Source organism: Palaemon carinicauda, chromosome 21 (genome assembly GCF_036898095.1).
Source record: "Palaemon carinicauda isolate YSFRI2023 chromosome 21, ASM3689809v2, whole genome shotgun sequence".
In the NCBI taxonomy this organism is placed as follows: Eukaryota; Metazoa; Arthropoda; class Malacostraca; order Decapoda; family Palaemonidae; genus Palaemon; species Palaemon carinicauda.
This window is the reverse complement of record NC_090745.1, coordinates 113,099,556-113,109,843: the sequence shown is the minus strand read 5'-3', so window position 1 is coordinate 113,109,843 and position 10,288 is coordinate 113,099,556. Positions and strand designations below refer to the sequence as shown.

The 10,288-nt window shown below is 42.9% G+C and overlaps 1 long non-coding RNA gene across 1 annotated transcript; it reads right to left on the bottom strand.

Annotated features, from left to right (window-relative positions):
* Positions 1-807: 807 nt before the first annotated feature.
* On the bottom strand, positions 808-10,084 carry LOC137615421 (uncharacterized). Its single transcript, XR_011039236.1, has 2 exons — positions 7,804-10,084; positions 808-7,704 (listed from the first exon to the last, which is right to left on the bottom strand). It is a non-coding gene; the product is annotated as an uncharacterized lncRNA (long non-coding RNA).
* Positions 10,085-10,288: the final 204 nt, after the last annotated feature.

Below are 10,288 nucleotides of genomic sequence, written 5' to 3'. Positions count from 1 at the left end.
GGTCGGACTAACGTCAGCCTTCACCTTACCCGTGAACCACCAGGCCATTTTAGGTTTAGTGTGATACGCCTTACAAAATTCACTTCATTACCAGGTAATTAAGAGGGAAATGTCCAGCAATTAATTCAGACATTTCTGCAATTGTTCTAGATATGAAGAAATTTCCCACTAATTTGTATAATACGCACTAGGAAAGTTGCATTTTGCATTTTCCTACCATCATAGTAATAATACTGGAAAAACCTATGAAGATTGCTATTTTAGATTGTTGACCCCTACGCATTTAACTTAATAAAAATACAAATACTGTATTTTTTTTGTTATCCCGCATCAATTTAACTAAAAAAAAAAATACTGGTACCTATAGAGCCCACTCCCCATGATCACACTAGAAAACAGGCTACTGAACATGGAATTCACCAGAAAAACAAAGCTACATTACTAGGCATAATACCTATACATTATGAGAGTCTAGAACTTGATGACATATGAGTAGGCCTACTAGTTCCTGACAAGAAATATTCTTGAATAATTCAGGTTACTGCATACAATATTCATATTGTACATCAAGATTTTCCTTTAAAATGTTCATGAAATGATCCTGGTAAATTGTATAGCAATAACAGCTAGACAGGACATCAAGGAAAATTTTGATACGAAGAATTTCAAGGGGATTGTTATTTACACCTGTCAGATATCAAACTTGGCTCCTTTTTAGTATCTTAATTTGTTATTTTCTTCCGTTTTATATTCCTGACAAGCTTCAAAGGCTTGAGTGTATAAAATAATAACCTTCAATTTCTCTACAGCTGAATCATCAAAAGGGTAACCTAAATTTTGTTTAATCTTGAATTTGATGCTTCAAAACACAAATGCTACTTCAGTCCAAGATTTATAAGTACACATCCCTTCAGTCATCAAGCTCATGAATTTCCCTTTAAAATGCTGAACCTATAGCATAGCCGTAAGTACTAGTTTTTACTTTAAAATTAACTTCCGAAACAAAAAATTATTTAAAAATTAATGCTTTCTGTAAAATCAAACAAAACCATGGGTACATCGATCATGAACAGACCTCATGAAATCAAGGTAATCACAAATCAGACCCTTTTATGGAAAAAAAAAATGGAAACTATTACTTTCGAAAACCAATACAAAAATACTTTCTTTGGCATCTATATTACAGAACCAAGGCTTTAAAAGACCCAATCACCAAAACATAGACAAGCAAAAGTATTAAATTTTTGCATAATGACCTAGAACTAAACAAAATGCCCAAAACTAAAAGGGTAAAATTTTAAAGGACTAGGAGACTTAATAAACCCAGACCATCATCAATAAACACACCACGTTACGGCAAAAATGCAGCAAACTAACAGAACGTCGAAAATTAAAATCAAACTGACCGTAAGGCAAAAACGCCGCAATCCAACAAACCACCTAAAAACAATCTCGAACCAACATATTCTAAGACAAAAGTGTTAACAACGAACATCTTTTCTAAACTGAAAAAGAACTCAAGGTAAAATTACTGTACACTAAAAGATTATTCCAAACTAAATCCACTACCAAAACTCAAGCTTTGCACTAACAAGGCCCTCATAAATAATCAGCAATTTAACATAAAGCCGGCACAAGTTTGAAGAACAGTACACACTGAATCTGGAACTATCACAATGTCAAAGCCCTAATTTTTTAAAGCAATTTGTATTTATTCCTGATTATACAAACCATACTCCTATTAAAGGATGATGGTTTGTATTCATAAAGGAAAAACTCTCTTGTATTTAGTTTCTAAAAACTAAACTCTACTCTAAGGAGCCAGTTTAGAAAACCAAATGTCAGTCACTTTATAACTGAATATCAAGCAACACTTACAATAAATGGATATTTGAATACCAGCCTACAGTCATTAACAAATATATGACTATCAACTATCATAAACAAGAACTTTTTGAATGCCGAACACTAATCAAGTACAATGGAATAACTATCACAAAACAGCTTTTAACCGAGTGCAAAATAATACCACTGAGAACGAGCACTTTGTAAGTTCAAAAACAAGAATGATGATAAAAATGAACATCAAACGAGTTGAAAAATCAATATGATCTAAACTTTTTGTTTCCCAACCTAGATATTATCAACACCCTGTAAACTATCTTCAATAAAAAAAAACCCTTCAGTTCCAATCTCTTACAACCACTCAAAAATAATAAACAACCATTTACAATACAGTCAACCTTTCGTCATAGTGGTTTCGATATTCCAGATATTGAGATCCATGTAACATTTTAAATAATGTTTTGATTCTTCGTGGATCCTCATAGTTATGACTGCTGAGTGCAGCATCACACACTTTCAAAACACCCAACCCTCTTTTAACCCAACCTTCATGCCACATCTCTGGCAGACTGTCTCACTCTTCCAAAATCCTTGAGAGCAAAAGCATCTCCCACAAGTGTTTGTCAAGCAACAAGAGTTCTTCTTTACCATCGTCATAGCTCCTAAGAGACCTATTTCATCTTCTCCACCCAACAGTAAGTGGCACAGGAAGGTCATGATTCAGAGAAAAGGTAGAAGTTCTTGACAAACATAAGGAACAAGATTTGCTCTACTATGGTGGCAATTGGCCCAAAGCAGTGCAAAAAATACCTCGAAGGGAAGGGACAAGGGCATGATCAGAATGAAAAAGGCCTAGGTTGTGTGGATTGAGGATCTGTAGCGTTAAGAAATAACGATCGAACTATTGATCATACAAGAGAAAGCGAAGTCTCTAGCCCCCTTGGGCATGTGAAATGAAATTCTGCTGAGCCCCAGTCAAGACACCACATCTATGCCTCACACACCTTCCTAATCCAGCATAGGCTGGTTTGAGATGTTTAAATGGCATTTTTCTTTGAAAAACATAAAAATGACAAGAGCCAGGATCTGCTGACCACAGGGCAGGGAAAGTTTTCCATGCAGAACGTTATCATTGAGGAGGGGTACAAATTAGAACAAGTCTGGAACATGGATAAAACTAAGTTATGAATGTTGATAGGAACTTCCTATTTGTTTTCTTGATTGTGTGTTCAACTGTAAGTACGCTTAATGTAACTGAATGTAATTAGCATGCATAGGAATTTCATGAATTGTATAGTACTGTAATTTGAAAGATTAATATATATCAAATAATTTGAATTTATATTTAATACAGTATTACATACTATCAATATAAATCATTTCTTATATTGCTTGACATGTTTTTGGAACAAGCCTCACTGGACATTTATAGCCAAGGAAGAAGGCAGTGCTCCTTATTTCAAGGCAGCAAAGGACATGTAGGCTAAAGGGGTTTTGGTTTCTATGATTTCAATGCTTGTATTTTATTTTTCAGAATATTTTGTCACATGTTGAAGAAAATATATTAACTGTACTGCATTTTATAAAATATTACGTAACTGTACGACACTTTAACCCACATTCTAATAATTGTGTCTTTTCCTCTCGCCAGGTGTAGGTTGCTTTTGTGGGGAACTTATTTGTCCTGACTTTATTTACACGTCGGTCAAGCCCGTGCACTCCCATGCCATAATGCCTATTTACGGGATGCACAAGGTGTAAACAGAGAGCTAGCTATTCCTCAGCCGGTTTACACTCCCAATGCTATAATGCCTATTTACGGGATGCACAAGGTGTAAACAGAGAGCTAGCTATTCCTCAGCCGGTTTCATTACTGCTATATGCAGAAGGTTGAGCTGTACGTGTAGAATAAGGGAAAAAGAGTTTAAGATCCTACATACCTCCAGGAGCCATCCTCCATCAAAGTACTTCCTCCTAATGTGCAAGTGGTGCTCTCCCCTACCAACACCACTGCAATCATCCAACCAATGAACCAGGTGGTCATTAAAAACTTCAATTCCCACTACAGCAGACATGATAAGGCAAGTCTCCATGCAGCCATGGATAAAAAAATCCTGTACTTTATCAAACATAGGAAGGGTTTCACGATTCCAGACTGACTGTTTATGTTGTTGAAGAGTCACTCGATGTCAGACCACAGTGAACATACAGTATGATAGAAACTTCTGTGGCCCGAGTGGGAAGAACTTTGCTGGATTCAGTCCAGATGAAAATTTTCAGCAGTCAAGAAGATCATGACCTTAGCAATGATAGAGGTGACAGAAGACTTCAACAAAGTGGCTGAGAACGATGTTTTTGAGTTGCTTGATGGGCATGATAAGGAGGACCTTGTTTAATTACTGTAGTCTGTTTAGCAAGTGAGGAAGATAAGCAGCCCGAGGCTGATGAACCTGACAAAGAGGAAGAAGGCACTACAATTGAGAAAAGTTGGCAGAAATATCATGGTTGATGATGGATTTCAAACAAAACCCCCTACAGCATGGACCCCTTAATGGTCTTCAATTTCATTTGTATAATGGTTGAGGGTTTTTCAGTCTACAGACCATTATGGATGAAATGAAGGAAGCGGCAAAGCAGCTACTCATCACAAGGTTCTTCAGCCCTCCTGTAAAACCACCAGCTCTTCCATAATCTCAAACTTCTCCAACAACCACAGTGGAGCTCCCACAAAATACTGATGATGGTGGTATAGACAATCTTCCTTTCCTTGCACAAGAAGGGCAAGAGATTTTTAAATAATTTCTACAGCATTTAAATTTACTTTACGAATATTCATGTAATAAATAAGAAAAGAAAAATGGGTACAATATAATCATAGGGCATTTGAAAATCAAAAATTTTACCTTACTGTATATATGGAACATTTACATGTTTAATATTTTCTTTACAGCACTGACAGAACTGGCCTTAGCGGTATGGCCAGTTCTGAGAGACCAGACCAAGACTGGACCCCTATAAGCCTTTTCCTTTATTTCAGATAGGCAAAGGCTAGGAGAAGGAAAACTCCAAAATCAAACCAAACAAGACCCCAACGGCGGAGCTACCCAGCACCGGCGGAAGAGGGCAATGCCTGTCGGCCAGGCAACAAGGTGGGCCTTGACATAACAAAAACCCGGCAGCCCGATGCAACCAACATCGGAGAAGCCGCCTGTCTCATATGTCCTGAGCTGCGGTGAAAACGATGTGGGCCAAGTGTGTATGCGTGGCTGTTGCAAAGCCACGACCACCCAAAACAATATACCCAGCTACTGGCATTCTGTCGTTTCCTCCATCCTTCTTCATCTCTTTCTCACCAACATCATCATCATCACCACCACCACCAAGTCCTGAGGCGACAGCACCGTGGGTGAAGGGGGCAGGCCTGGATAGCTGGAAGCCCTTAGCCCATGACTGCACTCAGGCGGCGAGTATAAGATTCAGTCGCTCTCTGGTGACGGTGCCGTGACACCAGAGTTCGGAAGCTGGACCCGTGACTGGGCAGGCCTATTGAGGACACCGCAGCCCACCCCACATGGGGAGGCCCCTAGAAAAGGTGGGGTAAACATCGGACACGGCAAACCCGTCTGGTCAGCTCACCGCGGCTGGCAGACATCCCACTAATGCGGTTGAAACAACAAGGAAAAAATATTAACCTTAGGTGCGTAGAACATCCGCACCCTCCAAGACGTGGCGAACACCAACCGCCCGGAACGACGTACAGCCCTCGTCCGCAAGGAGGTAGCCCACTTCAATGTTGATGTGGCGGCTCTTAGCGAGACCAGACTACCCGAAGATGGCAACATCAGGGAAGCTGGAACAGGCTACACCATCTTCTGGAAAGGCAAGGCCCTAGAGGAGCCTCGCATCCACGGTGTCGGCTTGCCATCCGTTCCCAGCTGGTGCAGCAGCACAACCTCGCTCCCAAGGCCATCAGTGAGCGCCTGATGACTGTCCGCATCCCCATCACGCGGGACAGACACCTCACCCTGATCTCTGTCTACGCCCCGACTATGACCTCAACCGATGATGACAAAGCTGCCTTCTACACCCAGCTCGACCGCACCATCCAGGCAGTGCATGCCAACGACAAGCTCGTTATGCTTGGCGACTTTAATGCCTGAGTAGGCAAAGACCATCGCCTGTGGGAGGGAATCATCGGCCGCCATGGCATTGGAAATTGCAACGCCAATGGCCAACTCCTACTGGGTCTGTTTGCAGAACACCAACTTGTGGTAACCAACACCATCTTCCAGTTACCAAAGCGACAAAAGACAACATGGACACACCCACGGTCTAAACACTGGCACACCCTGGACTACGTCCTGACCAGAGCCAGAGACCGAGGAGACGTCCGCATCACCCGATCCATGCCCGGAGCGGACAACTGCTGCACGGACCACAGTCTCCTCATCTCCCGACTCTCCGTGACGACCCTACGACCACCCAGAAGGGCACCTGACAGCGTACCACACCAACGCTTTGATTGTAGCAAGCTCTGCAACCCACAGGTGGCACAGAACTACAAGGATGCCTGCGAACATCACCTCGCAGACCCCGTGGGTCAGGCCACTGTTGAGCACCACTGGACCACCCTCAGAAACGCCATGGGCCATGACGCGGAGGAAACACTAGCCTCCACCACCAAGAAACGGCAGGATTAGTTTGATGAGAATGATGCTACAATCTCTCATTGAAACCAAACGACAAGCACGCCTGACTTTAGAAAACCAACCAACAGCAGCTAACAAATGTGCTCACAAGGTGGCTGAAGCTGATTACCAAAGAGGGTTCCGTGAAGCCCAGAACACCTGGTGGCAAAGAAAAGCTGCAGAAATACAGTTTCGCTGACCAACGTGACCTGCGCAGCTTCTATGCAGCAACATGGGAAATATTCGGTCCCACACGGTCATCAGTGGGTGGCCTGAAGGACGCGGATGGGGTCACGACCATCACTGACAGCGAGGGTATCCTGGCCAGGTGGAGGTCTCACTTTGAGAACCTCCTCAATGACCAAGCAGACACCCCAGACGATTTCCTGCGAATGACCCCGCAGCATCCCGTCCGTCACTGGATGGCACTACCACCCTCCATCCAGGACTTCAACAAGGCCCTGCAGCGCATGAAGCCCGGCAAAGCCCCAGGGCCAGACAACATCCCGTTGGAGCTCCTCACTCACGGTGGCCCCGGGTTGAGGAACCGTTTGATGCTCCTTATACAGTACTGAAAATATGGGAGACCAAGACCCTCCCCAGTGACTTCCGCGATGCAAACATTGTTACCATCTTCAAGAAGGGAGACAGGGAGACCTGTAACAACTACCGGGGAATATCACTACTAAGCATCACATGTAAGATTTTCGCTCGGATTCTCCTTGACCGCCTCCTTATTCTCACAGAAGACGTCCTGCCAGAGTCCCAGTGCGGCTTTCGACATTCCCGCGGGACCATAGACATGATCTTCTGCATGCGACAACTACAAGAGAAGAGCCTCGAACAACAACAGCCCATAATGTTCATCTTCTGGGATTTGAAAAAGGCCTTCGACAAAGTACCTCGACCTGCCATGTGGGCTGTCCTCAAAAGATATGGCTGCCCACCCGATTTTGTAAAGCTGGTGCGTACCCTCCATGACGGAATGGTTGGGAGAGTCTGCCACCAGAACTCTCTTTCAGGCCCATTCCCCATCAACGGCGGCCTGAAGCAGGGCTGTGTTCTGGCCCCAACGTGTTTCTCGCTATACACCGCAGCAATGCTCAACGAGATTCCCCCAGACACACCCTCAGTCGACCTACGTTTCCGCATGGATGGAGGCGTTTTCAACCTCGCTAGACTCCGCCCCAGGACCAAGACCACCTTGTGTGCAGTGCGAGAACTGCAGTATGCTGACAACAATGCCACCCCAGGTCAGACGGCAGAGGACCTGCAGTCATTAGCTGATGCATACAACTCTGCCTACGAACGTTTTGGGATGCAAGTCAACACAGACAGAACCAAGACATCCACCAGGACTGATGCTCCTGAACTTCAATACCACAGTGAATGACCAACCGTTAGAACAGGTGGACCAGTTCTCCTACCTAGGGAGCATCCTAACATCAGCTCCCACAAGCAAAAAGGACGTGGAGAACAGGATCAGGGCAGCCCACTTCGCCTTTGGCAGACTCAACTGCCGCGTATTTAACAACCACGCACTGATAATGACCACCAAAATAATGGTGTTCAGGGCAGTAGTCCTCTCCACGCTCCTGTATGCATGTGAAACATGGACGCTACAGTATATAGAAGCGATATTAAAAACCTAGAACGCTTCCAACAAATGAAACTGAGGCAGATCTTGAAAATCCCCTGGGAGAGCCACACCACCAACATTGAAGTCTTAGAACGTGCCTCGCTGACCAGTGTGGAGGCCACCATCATCCACCACCGCCTCCGCTGGATAGGACACGTGCATAGGATGGATCCATCTAGGCTCCCAAAGAAGATATTCTACGGAGAACTGACCCAGGGCACCAGACCACGAGGAGCCCCGAAAATGCGTTATAAAGATCAACTAAAGCGCACCCTGGCTCTAACTGACATCGATCCTTCCTCATGGGAAGAAACAGCCAAGGACAGGAAAACCTGGAGGAGTACAGTACACCATGGCACCGTGGACTTCGAGGAGAGGAGACAAAATGAGGAGGCTAGGAGGAGAAGAAGGAGAGCGCGATTAGAACAGCCCCGCCCACCACCTACCCTCCCTTGTGAACACTGTCCGCGACTCTTCCACCACAGACTGGGACTTAATAGCCACATCAGACATAAGCACCCATCCCAAACATAGGAGGCTGATGGCTAACGACAGAACCAAATACTCGGACACGAGTGGGCGCCGACGACGACGACAGCACTGACAACTCGTTTGAGCAGATGACGCAGTCTTATGTTACGTATCTGTTCCGTAAGGATTTATTACATGCAGTACTGTGTATATTTCATATACACTAAATGCTACTACTGCACAAGGATTGGATTATGCATCAAGATTTTTCACTCCGTAACTGGGAAGTAGTGTTGTATGTGAACTACCAACACTGTATTTACAGTACAATATACAAAATTTAGTACAGTACTATACATAGTTACAAGCTACGTATTATGTGATGAACTGGTAAGGTTATGAGGCAACCTTGCGAAGACGATCAGTTAAGAGTCATGTGTCGTCTCACCCTGGCTAATTAGATGTACAGTAGTGTTAGTACTGTACATATATTACAGTTAATAATATACACTACAGTACCAGTGAGTGTTATTTGTGAAGAACAACAGTGTTTTGTTGTTGTAACTTGTATGCATGATGGGGTGACGGGCGACAACTTGTGCATCATTAGTTGTCTTATTTTGTACTGTAGCTGTTACTATTGTACAATTATCTTTGTAAAGCAACATAAACTACAGCGCCATGATAGAAACCACATCAAAACAATCTAGTTCAGTACAGTAAGTTATTTAGAATGCTAGTCGACTGTGCGTAGACAGTGGACATTTGTTTGGGGGAGGTTATAAGTGGATTCAGTTCACCCTAGGACCACAATATTGTATGGTAATTTTTCTCTCGCAGGTTTTCCTGTTATCTAACCCCTCTGAAAACGGAGGGCTGACTGTATCCTATAAATAAATATCAAACCTCTAGATTTTACTATGTACTTATACATTAAATAATAGTTAAAAAGCCAAAAGCACAATTAGTAAATATACCCTCAAGAAAAATGTATCATGAATCATGAACTACCCTGTACTCAAATTTGGCACAAAGCCAACAATCAACCTTCATTCTTTAAAAAAAAAAATCAGAAAATACCCGAAAATCTTTAAACAGTTCTAGTAAAACCTGGTTTTCATAAAAGGAAAATTACTCTACATACCTAAACCAATAAAATTCATAACCAAATCCTGACCGCTACCTTGAAACAAGTAAACCAAAGACAAGTGTACTACCTGTCAGATCAGCAATTGCCTCAGTTGCTGTCACAATAATGCACCCCAAGATAACTTTCTATAGCTGAAAAATCTACACTATTTCTACATCTCGGTAATCTAATCTTGAAAAGACGGGATATGTTGCACATTACTGTACATCACGAAATTGCTCAGAAAAGCCCAACATTCTGTCTGAGTAAAACCAATTTATGAGGGACAACACAAAGTTAATATCAAGAAAGCACATAGTTAATATAAAGAAAGCACATACAACTCCTAAAAAGTAATTAGCCTTCATGGCTTGATGGTGTGTGTTACTTCTGTAACAAAACAAAATTATCGCTAGCTTTTCCAAAGCCTATTGCATCCCAATTTTACGAAGATTTTCGTGGAAATGGTTTCAAATTAATTGCGTCTAAATTTACTATAGAAATTTACTTTTCAGG